Source organism: Tetrao urogallus (genome assembly GCF_951394365.1).
Source record: "Tetrao urogallus genome assembly, chromosome: 3".
Lineage (NCBI taxonomy): Eukaryota > Metazoa > Chordata > Aves > Galliformes > Phasianidae > Tetrao > Tetrao urogallus.
The window spans coordinates 17,810,192-17,834,250 of record NC_136815.1 but is presented as its reverse complement, the minus strand read 5'-3'; positions in this window follow the sequence as shown (position 1 = coordinate 17,834,250).

Genomic DNA, 24,059 nt, shown 5'->3' with positions numbered 1-24,059 from the left:
TTCTATCTTGACAGCAAATGTAGCGACTGTTCCTCCTGTCTTATGAGGGTAACCAGCACTGCCACCACGTGCAGAGCTCTGTGCACACCTCAGACTTGTTTGGAGATAAATGCTACCTTAAGAATAGCATTTATTTCATTTGTGAGAAAAGCAGATGTCATACTATGTAACAAGGAGAATAAGTAATATTTTCGTTTAAAGTTGAGGCTGCATTGCAGACTGAAGCTGGGTGCTAGAGAGAGTGGGGTCAGCCTGTTTAGATTCCAACCACAGCTGCAGTAGAGAGTTATCAATTTCTTATAGCCCTTTTAACTGCAATGTATTCTGTGGCCGCATCCATCTAGGTGTTTACAGTATGCATCTTTATTTTTTGCCTGCACGTATTTGGCTTGATTTTAGAAAACTGTTTTTTTTGTTTGTTTGTTTTGGCTTCTTTCATCTTTATTTTTTTTTAAGTTTCTTGCACTTTGCTGGTAATGAATGTATCTATCCTGCTCTGGCCAGCTCCAGTAATTTCCTAACCAGAAACATTCATTCATTTAGTATCCTAAGTTCTTGAACTATTTGCTAAACTAGTCTTACTTAATTGTGATATAGCTGGAGCTAGAATATTTCTAGTTCTTCCAGTTCATTATGAAATGCTTGCAAAATGCTCAGTGCAAAGCACTTCCCCACTTTCTGAATTGCTGTATTATTCTTCTTGGCTACAGAGTATTTCATTGCACTTTTCAGAGACTTCCCTATGGTTGTCTGTAGGAGTTTCATACAATAGCCTTTTTATTTATGGGTGGGCAGTGAAGATACACTACTGGAAGTTGAGTGAAAACTGTTTTATTTCAAGAATCACACCTACAGGATAGCAGGACATGTTCCATTCTCCTCATTCTAGACTTCATCCTGCTTTAAATTCAGACCCCAATGTCAACTGCTACTGTCAGCGGGCTTGACTGTCTAGAAAGTTCTACAATGTGATGTATGTTTTTTCCAGGTTTTCTCATAAGCTTAGTTATCTCTGATTTTCACTTTTACTCTATCTCCATCTCTCTCTGTCTTATTCAATAAAAAGGCATCTCTAGCATAATTTGTCTCTTTAATGATAGTATGAAAAGATTAGAAAGTGTTCTTGGGTACAACTCATGAGGACTGCAGAGCAATGAGAAGTGTTTAAAATTATCCATGTGGGCCGAAGCTTTGTTTGCTGGCAGAAAAATTGAAGTGGAATGGTTATTTTGTATGCAAGAACTGCATTTGGGTATTTTTCATTCTTTCCCACAACAAGAAAAGGTAGGATAATACAAGGAGCTCAGTGCTGCTCCTTGCTCAAAAAATAACAAATGTATGATAATTGCATAATTTTCATGGGGAAACAGTTTGGGACAAAAGGATTATCTTTCAAGAGATCTACCATTTCAGATGCATAGGTTATTAAAAGAAAAAAAAAAAAGACGTTGAATAGGACTCTAGATTGCCAAAAGACTTCTCTGGGAGTGCCAGAGGTATAAGAGAGTTGGATTTGGCTGAGCTTCTCTAGGTTATTTGCGGGTTGGCAGATATGAGAGCTTCTGGAAAAGGCAACTTTTGTTTCTTAGAACCTGAGGCCACTGAGATTATTTACATAGACGTGTAAGTGTATTTTGAAGAAATGATGTGCTAAAAGTAGAATTTGAAAAGGAACTCTTCCTTACTTCTTTCTAAAATTACATATGAGATAGGACTTTTTAAGCTAGGTATTGGTGACATATACTTGTCTATCCAGTTTTTCCAAGTGTGCCCTTGAGGAGAGATGCCTTTGCCCTCCAGGTTGAAAGAAAGCTCATAGCTCTCCTACCCTTACACTAGAGGAAGGCTATGGTACTTTTGCATTTGAGTATGTTCATCCAGAAGACTAGCCAGGTTACTCTTGCTTCTGTAAAGGCATTTATTGCTTTGGGAATGTGAGAAGCTACTTCAAATAAAGAGCTTTTTACTCTTGACACAACATAAAATGACAAAGTATGTTTTTAAATCTAAAATTATAAATGAGAACATGAATATCCACTGATTGGAGCTTTTCACTTCTGTGGGCCATATGCCAGTTTGTTGCAGTCATTTCTGTTGCTTACACTGCATCTTTATAGCTAACCAAAGACTTTTATTTCCATTGCTTGGCTGAGCCATATGAACAAGTTCAAAAACACTCAGAAAGCATAAACAAAAGTACTGACATTAAATGCACCAGTTTGACATTTTGGCTATGAACCTATTATCTGACTATTGCCTTTTTCACTATTTTTGCTTTCATTTTCTTCCAGTTCTGCTATTGAGTTAATGTTGCCTAGGCCTATAGTAAACATCCTAACAGGCAGATCATGGCATTCTGATGAGTTATTATGGGAAAAGTGAAATCTGTCACGGAGGAGGTGAACTGGAAATGATTTTTAGGTTCCCACTCAATTTCACAAGAATGTAAGAATATAAAAACAAGGAGGGGGGGATGGTAAGAGCAGAAAGATTTTACATAGTATTCCTGACATTTTGACATAATGATCATTGGCACTAATGCTGAGAAGTTTATAAACCACTGCCTTATGTGGATTAGAGAAGTAAAAAGGCCAGCTCCTTGTTAAGCAGAGTACTTTGTAGTACTATCTCAATTTGGGGGATTAAGATGGGTTTCAATGGGCTTGCATTTCCTGCCCAGCCTATGACTATCAAGGCCTCTTGTAGCTCTCTCAGTACAAATCCAGACCACCTGCAAGGGAGAGGAACCTTGTATTGCTGCTGAATATAGTGCATTTCCTGGGCTGTTATCTGCATATATCCTGTGTCATGTAAAGTAATGTGGATTATAACGTAACTGGAGAGTAATGGCAACACTGACAGGTTAGTTTGGAGCAATTGGCAATGCAGAATAATACAGATATGAACATTTTTTTTTCCTTTCTGAGGCATTGGCACAGGTGGCCCAGAGAAGTGGATGCTCCATTCCTGGAAGCTCTCAAGGCCAGGATAGATTGGGCTCTGAGCAATGTGGTCTGGTGGGAAATGTCCCTGCCTGTATCTAGGAGTTTGGAGCCTGATAACTTTGAGGTCCCTTCCAACCCTAATCTATATTTCTAGAATTCCTTCAGTCATTTTTCCTCTGCTCCAATCTTCAAAATCTTTCTTTTCTATGCTGCAAAATGCCTCTGCTTTCTGTGTTTTGTCTTATTTTGTTTCCAAACAGCTTTCAATAACTTTTGAATTACTGTGAAATCACACCTCTTTCAGGATTAAACTATTCTTTCTAATCTGCTAGCAATTTCAGTGTGTTTGCAGAGACAATCAGGCTGTCTTCTCTCCTGACCATGAAGGCACTGGTGGGAGTGCAGTAAGCTGGTGGCACTGGAAGGATAGGAAGCCCTGTTACAACTAAGTATTTCTCATCAAGTGTAGGAGAGCTGTACATGCGTAGGAACCAACCTGAAGGGAGGGGCAGGCATCTGTACATAAATATTCTGTGACACAATGTGATCTGCCTGTATGAAATTATAAATGCTGCCGGGGGCTGAGTTCTGAACTTGCCATAATCTCCAAAGAGCTCACAAGGATGCTTGGCAGGTTGCAGTCATGACCAGCTGAATGCTCTGCTGTGTCCTCAAAGGACAGCTCTGGGGCTAGGGCTGTGCTCCCAGGGGGCTGCAAGCAGGCCTCGTTCTGAAGGGGTTGGGGTCAGCCAGCGCTGTCAGCTCAGCCCCAGGTACAGCCCTACCTCCTTCCTGTGCACCTAGTGTTGGATAGGGAGGAACCAGGCTGGAGAATTGCTGCACAGGATGAAGTTTGGTGAGACGCTGACTTAGGAAATCTCTTCCTTCTGTCTCCTTGCTCCCCTCCTCAGACTCTAATTCCCATTCTGCATCACAGCATGCTCTTCCATCAGCTGTATTGTAGAAATTGCTTTTGAACAATTTGTGAACATGACCTCTATATTAGGATGCCTTTTAAAATTTCCCCATTGGCTTTTCCACTGCCAAAAGCACTCACAGGCAGTTTGCACAAGCTAATACATTAAAGGAAAATACCTAATCTATGTTATTTTCATCCTCAGGGATTAGTTCTGTACCTGCCTGAGCTTCTTGCTCCTCCTGTTGAGCCTGCTATTAAAAACATGACTAATTCTACCAGTCTGGATCATTAAAATGATCTTCAAAAAATGGTAGATTCTTCTGGCATTATAGAAGTGGAATAGCAGGAATGAGCACTAGGAGATGTTTTGGAGACTGGAATGATTAAATCTGGCTGCAAGAGCTATTGCATTGGGTACGTAGCCTAAGAAGCAAGGTGGTTCCACTTGAACCTCTTCAGAAATGCAGTCATTTTCTGGAAAGATTGTTTTACAGATGATACCAAAAGAAGGTAGCTGATGTAGCAGAGACAGTTCCTCCCTCTGTGAACAATACTTAAAATAGTACTGCACACTTTTCTATCTTCTCTGTTAAAGGGAAGTGAAACCAGTGAGTTTGTCCAACAATCTGCAGTAGAACAGTGTTGTCCAGCAGGATATTGGACTGCAACATAATGGAGAACTAATGTTGAGAGAAGAAAGTTTCATATTTTTTGAAAGCGTCTTTTGAGATGTTTCTTTTAAGAGTTCCCTCTAAGGATGTTTTTAACAAAATTTTCTTTTTTGAAAAAATTCAAACTGATTTTTTTTTTTTTTTTTTTTTTTCCCTGAAATCCCTTAAAACACCGAGATTCCTGTCTCAGAAGTAGACCTGAATAAATTTGATGCTAAGAATTTGAAGATTTCTTTAGGACTTTTGACCTGAAGCACTAGAGGAAAAAAAAAAAAAAAATGCTTAGAGATAATGCTTCTCTGTCATTGCCTAAGTAAGAATTTGGCATGAGTAACTTTTTGATTTGACTTTAGATACTTAAGGCTGTCACACATAATGTCTATCCGTTCATAAATGAACGAGACCTCTTTGCTAGAAAAGAGTATTTTCCTTAAGGGGAAGCAATCAAAGGATTAAGTGCAGTACATATGGGTTCACATTCTGCAAACTGAAGTCCAGATCAATCTTTTAAAAGACAACAATATTTTTCACTCTTCTGTAAAAAAAAAAAAACGTTTGCAACTACGGAATAATTTGCAGAGTAGTGATGTCTGTTTTTAAAAAATGTAAGGATTTCTTTTTTTTTTTTTTTTTTTAAAGTGTAGTTTTTTTGCTGTGAGAGTTTTAACAGAATATACCAAGTCTTAAGCAAGGCTATCAGGAATGGCTATCGTATATGGATGAAATTGTGACCCAGGACTGAAAAATAGCAAATTTGCAGGCATGAGTGGATATCTGTCTCAAGTGAAAGATGGGAATCCATCAGTCTCTTAACAGTGAATTATGAAATTTGCATTTTCTCACCAGAAATCCATGATAGATTTGGACCAAATCTGCAACATATTTACAGTTTCAGTTATGCTACTGTTAAAGATTGTAGCAGTATTGTGGTGCTTATGCTAGGAAAAAAATTACTTGACTTGTATGGAAGGTTTTCATGAAAGTAGGTTATGTTAGAACTATTATTTCTTCTTAATTTTTTTTTCTACAAATATCTTAGATTAGGAAATTCTGTGTTAATTTTGAAGTTAAAAAGAAGTCAGCAGTTCAGGTGTGGAAACAATCTTTCTGCAATTTTAGGTTTTCTTATATGTGAACACAGAGAAGTAACTTCCTTCCATTTATCTATGCAGCCTTTGATTTATAAAGAATGTACTTTCATTTTTCATGATGGACCTTTGACTGCTCTTTTGCTCATTACAACACAGTTGAAAAGGAAGAATGTGCTTTTAAGCAACATGGTGTACTAAAAATGAAACTCTCTGGAAAAGCTGAGGGAATTGCCAAAATCAGCAGTCTACTCCTTAAAGCTGAGCAAGAGAAAATACAAATAGTTTGGCTTTCAAAAGCAAATCTGTCTTGAAAAGATGGATATAGAAGGACTAGAATACTACTCTCAGGTAAGTAACTTGATCCTTCTTCTCTTTGAGTTGGCTTTGATTAATATTCCCATAGCAGAAATATATTTTGTTGGATTTCTGATGTTCAGAGATGTTTCTCACTGGCCATGACTATTGATGCTTTGATTTTTACATATAATTTTTAACAAAGCCCATGCTGATAAGCTCTTTTGTGTCACTGATAACTGTAAATAATTTATATTTTATCTTTTTTCTTTGCAAGTTTAAAAGTTTTTTATAATCCATATCTGTACAATGCAGACAGACCAGGCTGAAACTTAATGATGAATCCAGAAATGTGTCTTACAGCAGATTCTTCTTCCTATATTGTGATTTGTCTGCTGTGTTTTCATAATAGAAATTCCTAGATGAACAGCTGAGGAAGTAGTAGTAGAAGCAACTATGTTCTAATGATAGATGCACCATACCCTGGCTGAGAAAGTGCACCCTGATCGTGTTACCCAGGAAGAAGGCCTTAAGGGAAGCATCTGTGTTTGTATAATCAGTGATTATGCCTCAGCATTTAGATATGAAGGCATAATTAAATTGTTACGCTACTGAGGGAATCAATGGAAGTCTCACTTAACAAACATCCGCACAATACAAGTCTCCTGACCCAAAAGAACAGTTAAACGTACACATCCTTTAGACTTGGTGGCTACTGCTTGGGTCCTGGAAATAGACTGAATGCCCTGCGGTGCAACTTCCATGGGGAGAAGCAACTGTATCTTTTCTCCTGACACGGGGTTAGAGGATGAGTTCAGCTGAGGAGGTTGGGCAATCGCCCAAATCAGAGCAAAGAAATAAATATTAGCAGAGTGTTCTCATGGGAGGTCCATAGTGTTTAAAATTGGCTTCTTTGATTGGTCTCAAAGTTTGGCAGATCCATGTATTTTCTCAGGCATTAAGTGAACACAGCTAGGATTATTTCCTTAAATGTTTTCTATCTTTTTGGTGAAGTACAAAAAATTGTGGAATGAGTTTGTTTTTTTGTTTTTTTTTTTTTTTTAAAAAAAAAAAAAAAAGGAAAAAAGGAAGAAGAAGAAAATGAAAATGTTGTGTCCTGAATCTGTATTTGTCATAGAAGAAAGGACTATGAGAGATCTCAGAAGGTCACCTTCTCTATTTTCCTATTCCAAGGCGGATTAATGATACATGAAGTAGAGTTCCCACGCTATGGTATACTGGTGATGCATGAACCCCTTTAAAGTGAATGCAGAGAGTTACATTCTGGGGCAAATCTTCAGTGCACAGGAAATACTATTTTCAGGAGATCATTTGGGATAGGCTTGCTGAGGCTGCTACAAAGGGAGAGAGGCCTGTAACTAATTGAGGGTGTTCAGTGTTAGAGAAAAGTGAGAACAGCTGAGAGTGCTGGATGCAGTGGGATGTGTCCCTGCCTCCCATTGCTCAGCTGGGCTTTCTGCCTGGGACAGATTTCCTGACTTACTTCCCCCGGCTTGTGCCATAGTTACAGTCCATGGGTTTCTCAGACACTCTTAACTAAATCAGCACAAGCAAAGTAAATGTGTCCATGTCCATTTTCTGGTGCTGTAAATTCTTGGAAAGGAACAGCTCTTGTCCTCATTATTACACTCTCTACTCCCCAAACAAGGTGACTGCTTGCAGGACAGCTGTCTTTTGCAGTTGACCCATGGCCCAAGTGGGTTCCCAGGCTGTGAATGGGAGTCCGAAAAGCATATTCTCTGGGAGGCTGAAATAGAACCAAGAACTATTCTAATAATTTTACACGTAAGGTAACTGAGTCCCCAGGCCTGGGAACATTCGCTGTTGCAACCAAGTTCATTTTGATCCATACAGATCCAATCCCTGCAAGTTCATCCACTCCCCCTCTTGCAGACTTTCTTTGTGCATGAACTTTGTGAAATTATTTTATCATCTTCGTGTACTTGGGACTTCTTATTTAAGGAGTAAGTTTTTCTCTTGCAGCTTTCTACATAGTCTGGTCTGTGGCTTCCTCCTACATTCGGGTCTCTCTCCCAAAGCTAGGATGTTCTGTACTACAGAATGATGCAGACAAGCATGGTGCTACTCAGTGCTGTTCACTTGTCTCTTGATACTTGCTGCTGTGATCTATTCAGCTCACAGTGCCTGCTTTGGGGATCCCTCTCCTAGTCCTATGATTCATATTTCCCTCAGGGGTACAGGGCAGTGATAATGCAGAATTGAAAGATCACAGATTTTGGGAAATGAGGGTTGCTTTCCCTAGTCAAGGGAAGAAAACATGGTAAAAGGTTGCAAAAGGTAGGGAATTTTTTGGAGGAGGATGTGGAGTGAGGTATCCATCCGAGGAAAGGATGTAGGAAGTCATGAAGTAACAGAAAGTCTAGTGGTTGGACACTATTTGTAACATTAACAGAAAAAGACAATCAGAAAAGCACTTGAGGTAACACACAGAGCTGCTGGATCATCAGGGTGCCAATGACAAGTGCTTCTGCAGGAGGGTAACCCTGGGATTTGGTAAGAGGTGCAGGCTGTGTTATCAGGTTGCACCAGATTGCATAGGATGGTCTTTTATCCACTTCTGTTATAGCCTCATAACCCATATCAAAATTCAACAGCTGGCAAAAGAAGACTTTCTGAATAAGAGGTCTCATTTGTAGATGAAAACATTACCTCACCTCAGAAATATATCTGTTGGAGGTTCAACTTTTGGAGTGCTGGAGGAGGAGGAGAAATAGGGGCATCTGTTTGATTGTGTCTTGTGTTGACATAAAAATATTTCTCTTGGAAAAAAGTAAAAGCTGGCAACTTTCACTGCTGTGAAGAGGAATTGTGCTAGTTCATGCTAATTTTCTTCATAGTAGTGCATGTGGTACTATGTTTTGTATTTGTGGTGAAAACAGTGTTGGAAAATACTCCACTGTTTTAGTTATTTCTGAGCACTGCTTGTATAGCACTGAGCACTTTCCTGTTTCTGACATTTCCCTACCAATGGGGAGGCCAGGGTGCTCAAGAAACTGGCAGGGGACACAACCAGGACAGCAGACCCAGGTGGATTGAGGGGATATCCCATTCCACATGACATTGTACTCACCAATAAAAGCTGTGGAAAAGAAAAAGGAGGGTGTGTGTGATTGACACAATGGCATTTGTCTTTCAAATAAATCATTATAAAATATGAAGCATTGCTTTCCTGGAAATGGCTGAACATCTGCCTGCTGATGGAAAGTAGAGAATGAATGTCATTTTGCTTTGCTTATATGTGCAGCTTCTGATTTAGCTATTAAACTGCCTTTATCTCAACCCATACATTTTCAGTATTCTGTGAAAAAAATCCAAGGTAATCAGACATAACTAATCCTAGCATCTAGAAAGCTTCAGGTTAACAGTTTCTGGAATGCGATTATCATCGTGGCATTCATTCCATAGTGTATTTCACCTCTATTGCAGTAGAGGACAGAGCAACATTGAGGTCTCTTGTTGCTCAAAAGTATATTTCTTCTGAGAAGCAGAGCTAACAGAAGCAGAGTTGACTTTGGCTAGAATTTGACCAAGTCTACAATGATGTCCTTCAGCTTGACATAGACTTCCTTTCACTTGTCCTTTCCCTAGTGGCATATTGTCATTTGACAGAACATTTTGGCAACCTGATCTCTCAGATAGTTTAACATCATGATGTTCAGAAGACAAGTGATCCTCTGAGAAGTTCAGTTTTTGTGCTATTAGCAGGCACTGTAATTACTGGCTGCTGAAATGTTAACACTGAAATGTAATATATAATAATTCCCTATCCTGATTTTATGAACCACAACATATTGCACCATGATTTATGATGTGCTCAAGGTATTAAATTATTTACAGACACTCTCTCCTAAACCCCACAAGGGAAAATGTAGAGAAAAAATATCTACCTTTTAAATTATAATATTTGAATATTAAGGTAGAGCGTCTACCAGCTTGCGAGCAGTTCTGACACTGTCATCAAAATCCAGGAAATCCAGCTGTTCAGAAACAGGGTTATAGTTCTTGTACTGGCTGTCTTCCTGCTTTGTCCTCTTATGTATTTTTTTGTAGGACTGTTCAAGTTGTCACTTTCTAGACTCTTAGCCAAATGAATATGACTTCATTTACCAATTGAGATCTTTACATCTATAAAAGTCAGCTATTTTTCAGTAACTTCAGAAGAACTGTGTGCTGGCTGAAAACCTTGAGACTGAGGAATAACTTTATTATGTTTGTGGTTGTAACCTAAGTCTTTAACACAGATAAATAGTTTTAACAAAGACATTGCTGTTATACAAAATACTGACCACGCTTTAGTAATGTTATTATAATTTGCTTCTACAAGTTGTTGTCAGGGAAGAAAGAATTGCATGTACAGGTTGAATTTCATTATTAAAGCAACTTTCTGAAGTTTGGTGTGAGACTGTGAATTATATTTTTGGAAAACCAAAGAACTCACCACTAAAACCATTTATCAAACTGAACACAATAAAAAAATTCTTTGATCATTTTGTCTTTAAAATAGATTTGTTGAATTTCAACAACTACTGTTAGGAAAACAAATTGAAAGTCTAAGTAATCCAGAGAGGAATGTGAATAATTATGAGAAGAAAGTGAACAAGTAACTAAGTCATGGTTGGAAACCTCTATGATGAGTGTTGCAGCAACTATCAGAACAACTTTGTCTTCTGAAAAAATGTTCTAAAGTACTTCTGAGAAAAGTGCTAAATACAATGTCTTTTTTCTAGTTGGCCAGAGTCATTAACTACATACTGAAATTTAACTTGTATTTCTTAGTATTTTTTTTTTCCAGGCCTAGTATAGATTCAGATAGGAATATGGCTTGTATAAATTGTAACTGTTTAACAACCTTCTGTTGCAGAAATCTTAACAGAGTGCCACAAAGTTTTTAAAATATATATTTTTTTTCTTCAGGGTTTTTTTTTTTTTCTTTTTTTCTTTTTTTTCTCCCCCAGTCTTCTTCCCTTCTCAGTTCAATTTGACCACTTTTTAGCAGAGTTCAGTCTTTGTAATGATGGGATATAAGGAAACAACCTCGCCATTAGACAAAAATTAAACAAATGCCTTCATAGAAAGAAGATGTCTGTATCTCACAAAGGGCTTCTATCTTAAAACCCAAATCCTTCAGCCTGATGTAGAGAAATTATGTCACCTGTATGGAGACACCTGAATGTGAAGGACATTTGAAGAAAAATTATTAAATGATCTGGAAAATATTATCTAAGATGGAAAATGTGTAATGGTGTTCTGGCAATAACTCTACTGTGTAAGCACTAGGAACATCATTATGAATATCCATTGAAAGCACACAAACCTTGCTTATGATAGTCATTTGGCACCCATGTGACTGATATTCTGCTGAAATCTGGGTGTGAGATGCCGAAAGGGAGAATAAGAGATCTGCTGGTTTTTATAAATGCAACACTGGTTTTTATAATGGTTACTAGTCTTTAGAATGCCATCAAGTATCTAGAGATAAACAGTCATGCTGTTATATCACAACATTATATGAAAAATATTTAGTGCTCTGAGATCAAATGATTATCAAAATTGCATCTATTTTAATGGTAATAAGAAGTTAAGCATAAGCATATAAGGCATGCAGAATCAATGCTTTTTTGTATTTATTTTTGGAGTGAGGATATGATTTTTTTGAGATTGACCATGAAAGAGAAAAAAGGAAGATAATTTAGGTGTGACTGAGATGTTCTTGACTTGCCTACCAGTTCATTTCCATTAATTTCTGTGGCAGGAATCAGCCTGCAGATGTCTCCCGACACATGTTGTGCTACATCCAGTAGTTCAGTGCTGTTGAAAGCAGCTATCACATTTATAAATTACCAACAGCTGAAGTGGAAGAGACAAAGAGATGAAAAGCTGCCCAGGAATGGCCATTCTGTGGGAAGACAGTGAAGGTAATGACAGAGTGAAGAGCATCTCAGACCAAGAGAAACATGAGCTAAACAAGAGCTGATAAGAGAAACAGAAATAAGAGTTATACAGAAGGTTGAAGACAACAGAATAAGGGAGCCAAAAAATGACACACTTCATTGTGGCTCGTAGATATAGAAATGATAGATTTTCCTTTGGCTTAGTGAACCAGAATTGACCTTAGCACTGTAATACGTGATGAAAAGTATGCTGCACTTCCATAAACTGACAAGTTTGTGAGTACATAGCTTCTCTGACAAAACCAAAAGGTTAGTGGGAGAAAATATATCTCAGCCCTTAATCATCCTAATAAGATTATGTATATTGTATACTGACCTTTACCTGTGTTTTGCTAATATAATTCAGTTCTGATCAGTGTCAGTACCAGCGGTGAATTGCCTGCATATCTTTTGGCAGAGATGGTTGAATCCTGAATATAATTCAGAAGCATGAGTGGAATCCAAAATAGTTATTTACTTCACCTATTTTGCAATCTATTCTTTTCCTATAAACAGTCTGTTGCCTTTTCATGTAAAATTTGATAAATGACTTTTATTTATATCAGTACACACATTCATATGCAAACAAGCGCATTGGTCAAAGTGAAAGAATATCCACTGGTCACAATATACTATTTGCTCTGTTATTTGTCAGCTTGATCATTTTTCTTCTGCTTTCAAAACTATCCACTGAGGACTTGGAAGAATACAGAGTAAGCTTTATAATAAGCTAATGATGGCTCAAAGAATATGGTAATGAGTGACCTTGAGATAAAAACTTCTAATTCTTTATACAACTTAATACTTCAGAGCATTTATGTGCTACCCTACTGCTCTTCAATCACAAATTACAACATGGTAAATAGAAAGTGGGCTGCAGAACTAATTTTACAGGTGAGGAGTATAGTACCACAAAGTCTGGAGCAAACCCCGTGATCATGACAGATTCAGGTCTACCCATGTCACTGCTGACGGGTGAATAATAATAAGTAGTCCTTAAATCCTACAGTAGTGGGGTCTCCCTGGCCTCTCTCCAGGCAGAGTATGATGATATTTCATACTGTTAGCTTTAGAAAAAAACTAAATTTCTTTGATCTTCTTTCCTTCATTGTACTTTCTGGTCCACTGTGGCCCAAACTGATGACAAAACTCAATAAAATAATTGTTTCTCTTCTAATGATCACAGAATTGCAGAGGTTGGCAGTGACCTCTGCAGATCATCAAGTCCAATCTCCTGCTAAAGCAGGTTCCCTACAGTAGATTGCACAGGAAAGTGTCCAGGTGGGTTTTGATGAAGACCAGTATACTGGAAGCCAGAGATGTTTCGTCCTTTCCTCCGTTCTCTTAGGCTGAGCAATCCTGTTTCTTTCAGCTTTCCCTCAGTAAAAATTTTTGCAAGACTCTGTCACTTTTCTCTGAAATCTCCCCAGCTGTTTGCATTTTTCTGGAGGGAACAACATCATATTATCTTGTCATATTCAGCTTTCCCATAACATCCATAGATGCTTCTGCAGAACTGATATTTTAATTTTGTTTTCCTCATTACTGCTGCCTATACTGAAATATTTTGATGATAAATCATAATCACCTATACTTGGTATTTTGGTATGTTTTTCATTATACTGAAAGTAGTTTTCTGCAAATATCTCTTACTTGATCTCTGTTGAATCAATGTGACCCTCCTTTGTAGAGGTGGAAAATAGCTTAACAGGTACAAAATATGAATAGGCATTAAGATACCTTTATTTTAGTAGGATTTTAGGAGCATTATTAGTGAGGAGTTCTTGCTGTCTGTTACTCAAGTTACTCATCTGTTATGAATCAGAATGACTTTCCCAAAATCACACATAAAGCATTTTGATGTAACTAACACAGTACATAAACTGAGATCACATTCTGATCAAATCATAAACTAACAGTGAAACATAATTAAATTCTGAAAACACTCAAAAGTCATTAAAAGTGTTGTTTACTTATGCATTTCCAGAACTGTATTTTCATAGATCAACTATAGTAAGTTATTCTATTTACTTTGTGTGTTTGCATGTGTGTGTGAAAGGCACCACTTTAATACTTCTATAAAATTAAGTTCTTGTAATTTATAGAGGAATTTGTTAAAAAAAAAAACCTCCACAGAAAGAAATGTGTATCATACAGCATTGCCATATTGCATGCCAGTGATTTGTTATACAGGTTCTTCTATAAGTTTTTCTCAATCTGAGGATAAACTAAGATGTATAAATTTCTGCGGGCCTATTGTTTCTGACCTGTGAGAGGAAGTGTAAGTGAGCCTTGCAGATTGAACCCCACTCTGAAGGAATGTAAAAAATTGCATCTAGCTTTCAAGAAACAAGTTACACACAGGGGACTTACCCTAAAAGAGCTGTTGAAATGTAAGGTGCTAAGACTTTTATAACAAGGTAACTACATACGTGGACCCTTCAGTATGATTGATTGTGTTTTTGGTGGGCTTTTTTGGTGTTTATCTCTTTTTTTTAGCAGTGGTGATGTATTGTGTGTTGCTTTGTTTTCTGAGACTAACCTGTCACTGGATTGCAGGAGGCAGGAAAAAAGAGACAGCTTGAACTGCTGACTGCTTCAGTGAGTCTGAGGGTGAAAGGGACATCTCATTTTTCATCTGCCCTCCCAAATCTACTTGGGAGATTGAGGAAGGCAAGAATCTGGTTTGGCTGAGTAGTCCACTCTGATTAGTCAGTGAAAATTAGAGATAAGTGCTAACATTTATTTCTGGACTGCTACCCTGTCAAATGTTTCTCTCAAAGTCAGAGCAGGTGTGTGAGAATTGTATTTGATAAGGATTGATTCTACGCAGTTAACCCAGAGCACTGAAAAGAAGTTTCACTTCAGGTTGATATACCCAAGCAAGTCAGCTTAGTTGGCTGAGGTGCAGTAAGAAAAGCTGGGAAATTTTCCTGAGTTTCAGCTTTTTGCTGTATTTTGTGCTCCTGTCTGGCGACCTTTGGCAAAACGCTCTTAGACTAGCTTTTCTCAGCAGCACAGTCAAGGATATGTCCATAAATTAAACAAATCCACTTCATCTGTTGCCACTATGGAGTTCACACATTTCTTTCTCCTAAGCAGGTGGAATTCACACTATCAATCAGTCAGCTACTCACTGCTTCCACTTGTTCTTGTGTTTTTCAGGGTGAGGGGAAGTTGATCTCAGCACTGGAATTTTTCCTCTCCAGTTGCATCAGAATGCAGAAGGTCACTTCTTTCACTGACTCCACCACAAATACAAACCACTGGAGTTTCAGTGTTCTGAGGCAAGACACCAAGGGAGCTGGGGATAAATGCTGTATCCATATCGCTTTCCTTCTTCTGACTTAGTCTCAGTACAGGCCTGTTCTCTGTTCTTTTCCTTACCAATTTAATGAATTTGATCTGGTTATTATGACATCAGAATTAATTCTCTGGTTGTACAGCACATATACAAGAAATTCACATATTATTGAAAGCTTTCTTAACAACAACTAATATTCTGTTTGGAGGAAAAATTGGCTAGTTTGCTAATTACAATTAACAAGACAATATTTAGCAATGGCTACTATAAAAAGTAAAAGAATAGAAGAACATAGAGAGAAAAAAATGGAGAAAGAATGACATGCAGGAAGATACACAAACCCAGCAAAGCTGTTCACCACTCCTCAATCTAGTGATGTCTTGGAGTCAGGTGCTGATTCTCTGTAGTGGCAGATCATCCAAGGTTGTGTTTGTCAGTTGATGACTAACTGACAGTACAAACTCTTATAGCCCAAAGCGGTCAAGCTTACTCTTTTGGAGTGACAGCTTCTGGCTTTGGGATCTCAGCAGGACCTCCTTTGTTCACATCTTCCAAATGTACCACAGAATATGTCACCTGGGAAGAGTACAGGGATGCTGTCCGGACTTGCAGACGTGGGATCAGGGAAGCCAAGGCGCAGGCAGAACTGAACTTGGCAAGGGATGTGAAAAACAATAAGAAAACCTTCTACAGGTACATTGGCCAGAAGAGACAGGCCAAAACGGGTGTACCTACTTTGGTAAATTTAAAAGGAGAACTGGCTTCAACAGATGAAGAAAAAGCTGAGGTGCTGAATGAATTCTTCACCTCGGTCTTCACTGGTGGCCAGGATTCTAGTCTTTTTCACGTCCCTGAGCCCTGCATCCCCAAACCTCTATGTGGGGACCAAGGAGGTAAATCCCTCCCCACTGTAAGGGCAGAGCAAGTCCGACAGTGCCTCCTTAGACTGAATGAATATAAGTCTATGGGGCCGGATGGCGTGCATCCCAGGGTCCTGAAGGAGCTGGCTGAGGTGGTTGCCGAGCCGCTCTCCATCATATTTGAGAAGTCGTGGCTGTCAGGTGAGGTCCCGGACGACTGGAGGAAGGGTCACGTCACTCCCATATACAAGAAGGGGAGCAGGGAGGACCCGGGGAACTACAGGCCGGTGAGTCTCACCTCCGTGCCTGGGAAAATCATGGAACAGATCCTCCTGGACAACATGCTCGATCACATAAAGAATGAGCATGTGATCCGAGACAGCCAGCACGGCTTCACCAAAGGAAGGTCATGCCTAACTAATCTTGTGGCCTTCTATGATGGAGTGACGGCATTGGTGGACGAAGGGAAGGCGACCGATGTCATTTTCCTGGACCTGAGCAAGGCCTTTGACATGGTCCCCCACCACATCCTCATCTCCAAATTGGAGGGAAGTGGATTTGATGGGTGGACGACCCGATGGATAAGCAATTGGTTGAAAGGCCGCAGACAGAGGGTGATGGTCAATGGCTCTATGTCCAGGTGGAGGCCGGTAACAAGTGGTGTCCCCCAAGGGTCTGTCTTGGGACCGGTGCTCTTTAACATCTTTATCAATGACATCGATGAGGGAATTGAGTGCACCCTCAGCAAGTTTGCTGACGACACCAAGCTGAGTGGTGCGGTTGATACGGTGGAAGGAAGGGATGCCATTCAGAGGGACCTCGACAGGCTGGAAAGCTGGGCTCGGGTGAACCTAATGAGGTTCAACACGGCAAAGTGCAAGGTTTTGCATTTGGGCCGGAAGAACCCCAGGCACCCGTACAAGCTGGGAGGAGTGGTCCTTGAGAGCAGCTCGGCAGAGAAGGACCTGGGGGTCCTGATGGACGAGAGACTCAACATGAGCCAGCAGTGCGCTCTGGCAGCTCGAAAGGCAAATGGGATCCTGGGCTCCATCAGGAGAGGGGTGGTCAGCAGGAACAGGGAAGTGATTGTCCCTCTCTACTCGGCTCTTGTGAGGCCCCATCTGGAGTACTGTGTCCAGGTGTGGAGCCCTCAGTACAAGAAAGACATGGAGATTTTGGAAAGGGTCCAGAGGAGGGCGACTAAGATGATCAGGGGGCTAGAGCACCTCCCCTATGAGGACAGGCTGAGGGAGTTGGGCTTGTTCAGCCTGGAGAAGAGAAGGCTGCGGGGCGACCTCATTGCAGCCTATCAATACCTGAAGGGAACCTACACCCAGGAGGGGAGTAAACTCTTCATAAGGGCTGACAATAGCAGGACTAGGGGAAATGGATCCAAGTTGAAGGAGGGAAGATTTAGGTTGGATGTTAGGGGGAAGTTCTTTACGAGGAGAGTGGTTAGGCCCTGGAACGGGCTGCCCAGGGAGGTTGTGGATGCCCCGTCCTTGGACGTGTTCAAGGCCAGGTTGGACGGGGTCCTGGGCAACCTGATCTAAATGTGTATGTTTGGTGGCCCTGCTAGGCAGGGGGGTTGGAACTACATGATCCTTGAGGTCCCTTCCAACCCGGGTGATTCTGTGATTCTGTGATTCTGTAATATGTTGACTGCCTCCTGTTGATTTGAGACATTCTTTATCAGCCTCAGACAACTGTTCCACTTGACTTGTTACCAGAATCTCCTGTGCTCATAATGAAGGCCAAGAAGAAATTGGTGCAGTTATCTTCTGCCAAGAAGAAAATGCTGTGGTTATTATCTACCTATGTACTTTAGTTTTCTTTTGAAGGATCTGGAGATATGGACTGACAGGAATTTGGGCTTGGGTGTTGTATGCACTCAACCTGTATCACCACCATAGCCAGAATATCTCTGTGAGACCTCTTCTCTACACGGAAACAGCACTGATATCACCAGCAAGGGAAGACCTTGGCAGTGTCTGCAGGGAAATCAGCTGCCTGTGCAATGCAAAAGTGGCAGAGCAAAGCATCACATGTCCTCACAGGAGACTGTGTGCAGCCCTGGAGCACTTTTCTCACTACTACCACAGCGAACACTCTCTCCTATCTGGATACCTTTCTTTTGACCAAAAAGAATTCTTCCTATGAAATTGTATTATGTCCTACGGCATCCTTTAGCAAGAGTAGGGCTAATAAGACCTAGAAAGTAGACTTCCTTCAATGCAATTTTTAAAGCAAGATCTTAGCTGTCATAAATGCAATATACATTGTTTTTAAACTTGATTATTCATAAAACCTGGGATTCCTATTGTATTGCATGAAATATCTACAAAAATATAGGACAGAAACTGAAAGAATAAAAAGCGACTACTTGTGATTACACAAGTGCTCTTTTTTCCCCAGTTTTCATAATGATGATATGACAGAAAGTTTTAGTAATTAATTAAAATGCTTTTGTTCATGATAAAGAAATTATACAACTTTGTTGGCCACTTACAATAAACATAACACTACAGATTCTGAGGGGAAGTTGAAATGTAAACAGCGTTATTTTACATAAACACTCAGCAAGTCTTGCTCCTTTTTCATGAAGACTCTATACCAACACTTGACTGAGAACCTAAATTAAATTGTTAGAAGACTGGGTTTAAATTTTTTGGTACAGATAAACAGTGTACTTCAAAGTAAGCACTTTCATATGACATCTGCAACCTTAGGAATATACCATTTTAATTGTTACATCTGATTTTATTTATCTATTCTTGGCACAACATCATTAGTGAAATTGAAGTGAGATTACCTTTGATTTAACTAATATGAATGGATAAATTCAGATTTTTAATTTGTAATATTTAAATAACTAAGTTTCCCATGCCTGTTATGAGGATAGGAGGTATTATTAACTGTCCAATATTAGGTTCACGTGGATGATGAACAAAGCAAAGACCTGGGGCTGTTTTATGTGCTAAAGGAGAAGGTGAAACTCACTCGCTGATATGTTTAATTTCTTCTTGTGTGTGTTGCTATATTTTTCTTGTACCTGTAGGTTTCTGTGACTGATTGCTTTCTACAATCATGTTATAGTCTCAAGGCAATAATTCTTCAAAAACACTTAAAGGAGTGCTCATTTTGTCCTGGTCAACCTACACCCATTTAATATCTGCTTTTTTTTTGCTGGAATTTAGAACAAAGCCTGAAATGATGTATCCACATTTTTCCTTACAAAATAACTGTCCATTTAGTTATGCCTTAATGTTATTCTGACTGAAAAGATATCTGTATGTTCCTCGTGTCTGGAGGAGTGCAGCACTCTTGTAATGTAAATGACTGTCACTGTTATATCTGAAGAAGCAGTATCACATCATGTTGTGTCTTGAGTCTCTGTCCTCCCACTCAGCTCTCCTAAAGTGGCTTTTTATGACAAGTGTTGCAAAACAGAAGCCAGTGTGAAACATGCTTCCGAGAAGAGTAACTGTGAAACTGAAAGTTAGAACCAGAGAACGAAAGGTTAGTTTTCCTGTAGGAAAGATAACAGCTTGAATCTCTCTCCCTCTTCTCTTTCCACATTAGAAGAGGCTACGCTAGAGAGGTTAGGTCAGCACACACATGTTTTAAATTAGTGGTTTCTAAACAAGGAAGTGACAATTATTTGTTATGATTATTTGTCAAATAATCACATCTGTACTTAATTACCACATATGCACTAGTATCTGCATTTCTCAGGCTGAATTGAAAGAGAATAGCTCTAGATAGTAAACAGTGGGATCTCATTTTAGTGGGCACAAAAAATTGTCACAGAATTCCTTGTGTTAGAAGTTATAAATAAAAATGCCATATAGTGACATAGGTTCTGTGATGTGGGTTTCTCTCATTCTCAAAGCCTTTTTTGCCAGGTAAGTATTAGTCTTGTTATTTTATTACCAAAGAGTGCTCTCTCTTTGTTAATGCATTTGTAGCTCTGCTATATCCGGGTCATGCAACTGTTTTCTATATTCTTATTTTTTATACATTTCTTTCTTCTGTCATTGCATGTAGACCATTCCTTTGCTAAGACAAGTTTCCTCTAGTGGTTTACTTTCCAGTGACAGCTGTGGTCTTAACATTCTAAGTGTCACAAGCTGAGCATGAATATCAAAGATTTTTTAATGCTTGTTTAAAGAAAAGTAGATTTTTTTTTACATTGATCACCATCTCCTTTGGAAGTTCTTATCTCAGATTCCATCCAAAAGTATATTTGGGGAAAGTGAAATTTTAAGTATTCATTTATATGAGTGTTTGTTTGCCCCAGAGGTGTTTGTGCTGTCATTTCTTTAAGTGTTTAAATTTAAGAGTCACTTGGGGTCCAGGAAAACATAACACACACTTTAATTATTGCAGAGCTTTGGACTGAATCCTTGGAGTATGTGCGATATTGTCTTCCCTGGTCTGAAAGAATGCTTTCCCAGCTGTGCTGGGGGTTTTAACACTCAATTATGTCATTCCTCTGTGTCTTAGAGGGAGGCAGAAGGAGATGTGTATCACAGTCCTGTTTGTGGTCATAAGGCATGTCTGTGACGGTTGCAAATGGGGAACTTGGTGGGAGTCCTTGGCTGGAGGAATGCCTCCATGTTTCAAGCTTGTCTTGAAGTGTCGTTTTTCCATGGGGATCATGCTTTGGCAGTGTCACACTACCTTCCACAGTGAGAAGTCTGAGGCCTTGATGGCCAGCCACGTCTGTATAATTTTGGTCTCTTTAATGTCTTTAAATGAACTCTTCAATTGATAACTTTTTGGCTTCTTCTTCTCAGACCCCCACTGGGGGTTCTAGCCCCAGGCTACAAGCCACAGTCAAGTGGGCAACAATGTGATACAGCAGCTATAAAAAAAAAGAGTTTAACTGCAGTGCAATGGAATTAGTAACCAACCACTGATATTCATAACCTACAATGAAATTACATCACATTCATCACACGTTTCACATTCTCTTCCAAATGAACTGAGGCACGCAGGAATGATCTTGCATGCTCTTCTGTATTGATCTTACTCCACCGATAAGAGGAAAAAATTACCCTTTATTCCTGATCCATCTAGAGTTAAGCTCTTCTTGTTTAAGTCTTTCCTTGGCTTCTCGCTTATCATATTTATGGTTTTAAATGGTACTGTCCTAGCTTTATTGAATTTTGAATATTTCTAGCCTGTTAATTTCCACCTTGCTCTTTGTTAAAGTGGATTCAAACTATGTACACTTAAGGAGAATATAAAATCCTATTTTCCAATTTTCTGAGCAGATGCTCTCATGAGGATGTCACTGCTCCTAGGTAAATGTCTCTCTTTACGTTCCTCTGTGTGCCATTCCATCATCTAAGTGAGTGATCTTTGCATTGGACTTTGTCTGTCCAAGAGAGCTAGGATTTTCAGCGTACTTATTGGATTGTTATTCAGTGGGAATTCAGATAAGATTCAACCATCTTTCACCAGCAGTTAGACATGCTCCCTAGTGCAAAGCACTTCATGATTCCCTTTAAGATACTCTATGATATGGCCCCAAAAGTCATTACTTCATAATTTTAGGTCCTTGAGAACAGATGATCTGAATCAGGAAACTTATGTCTGAATTCAACCTCAGTTTGAGTTGCAAGAAAATTTATGTGGTCTGAATTCATTCACAGCTCAACAGAAACAAGATCTCCTTTTCCAGAGGGAACAAGCTGATACATCAGACAGAAAAGCATTATGCTGACAGCAGAATGGGAGGGTGAAATTTGTCTTGCAGTTGTAATCAGATTTCATGAGAAGCCTTGTGTGACAAAACTATTAAAAACCACAATCTATTAGGGGACAATGAGAGACATACTGTCTACTTCTTCCATTTCACTGACTGCTAAGGATGAGCATTTCAACAGATAGCACAGAACATGGTCATTTAGGTGGCAGATTGTGCTATTTGGCAAAGTACGTGTGAAGACACAGCTACATACTAAATGGAATGCCTATGTACATTACCATGCTGGAATTCAACTTGAGTAGATACATATGTTGTCTTGTTGGCTATACTAGAACTTCACAATTTCTGGAAACGATAAACGGCTTTCTTTTTTAAAATGAAAAATTTGCAGATTTTATGGGAAATTCTAGGATTTCCCATATTGTCAGGAAAGTATCAGTACCAAAATTAAAATCTAGTAGATACACAGATTGTAAATATTGTAAGTATTGAAGCAAATGACCTCATACTAATAAATATGTAATGTCTTAAGGGTCTTTAATTTCACAAAGCTGAAATTAATTATGAGTTAAATCATCCAAAAGAAAATTTAAACAGAATACTATGATTCATAACTGAAAATGCTATAAAAAAAAAAAGTCCTCAAAAACCACAACAGGGAAAAAAATAGACTAAGTTGATTTAAAAAAAAAAAAAATACATATGTATAATGACCTGGTACAGAGAAAAAATTCAGTTACCTAAGTTGAGTTTGAAAGCAATAGTTAAAAGTAGTTAAAAGCGAAGAGTCAGGATAGGGAGAAAATTGCTCCTTTTTTTTTTTTTTTTTTTTTTTTTTTTGTGATGGAGTATATACTTGGAATGAAAAATAAAGTATATTATTGAAACAAACAAGCAAAGAAAAAAAAATGGGAAGGAAAGGAATTTTTCCAACAAAGTAAAGTAGAATTTAAAGCATTTTTTCATACAATATGTCAGAAACCAGGAAAAGTAGAATTAAAATACCTAACTGAATAACAATACAGATAACTTTTAAGTGTTAGTTCCATTTTTATTTATTTTATCTTTACCATAAAAGGATGGGATTGTTTAATGGCATGTATGTACTTCATTTTCCACTTGTTATAAAGTAATTAATGAATGTAGGGTATTTTTAAAATAAGTAACTCAAATACATTCAGTCCAAAAAATTTGAAAGTTATGAACTGTCTTATGTATTTTCAGTAAACTAGGGAACACTGAGCAAAGTAAACTCATATCAAGCCAAAATTGGGATATGGAAAAACTTGAATAATCCATAGATCTGTCATTATAACTATGATTGTATGATAGTCAATTGTTAAAGAATTAGAGGTGTTAGTGATAGTGAGAAAAAAAAAATCATAGTTAAGATTGGCTTGTGAAATTAGATCTAATCATATTAATACTATATAATCATTTGGTCAATAGATATAATATTAATGATAAAGTATATTTAAAATGTTATTAAATGTTTGTCACAATTGTGATTTTGTTTAGGAAAAATTTCAAAAGTATTATATCCTAAATGAATTAAACCCTGATTAAATGTAGGTATATTTTAGGATTTATTAAATAAATTGGGATAAGGGTAGCATTTATTAAAGTGCATTTTGTTGTAATGGTTCTTAGTCCTGAGCTTTTTAAAGCTTTCATAAATGATTTGCAGTAAGCATGAAATCATCACTGATTTTACTCACATATTATTCCAGGCTTAGGTGACAAATAAAGCAGATAACTGGAGTGATCTGGATCTGCAAAGAACTAACCTATGTTATGCAACTCTAATTCATGGCCAAAGAAGAAATGTGTACTCAGAGGAACTTACCATTTCATGCTTCTGCACTCTTCATAGGTGTTCATATCAGTGAAACACAATTCAAGAAAAATAGTGCATGAGGCTCCAAAAACAATCCAGAGAGCAATCAATTCTTTGTAAGGATATGGCTTACAGAGTGAGACTGAAAGATGTCAGTTTATTTATCAGGAAGAAAATGTTGTGGTGACTGACCATTTTTTAAAAGTATTGTATATGAAAAGCTTTTTTTTCACTAAAGAATGTCGGTAGTATAACAGAAAAATATACTGTTATATGATTTATATTCTCCAGATAGAAAGTAGGCAAATTCATTCTAAGATAAAATGTTGATACTTATGAGTGACACGAAAATAATGTGAATCCCATTTATTTAAGAGCAATATTATATTGTCATTTGATATACAAAAGTAATATCATAGATGGATATGAAGCAGAACAGTTGAACAATAA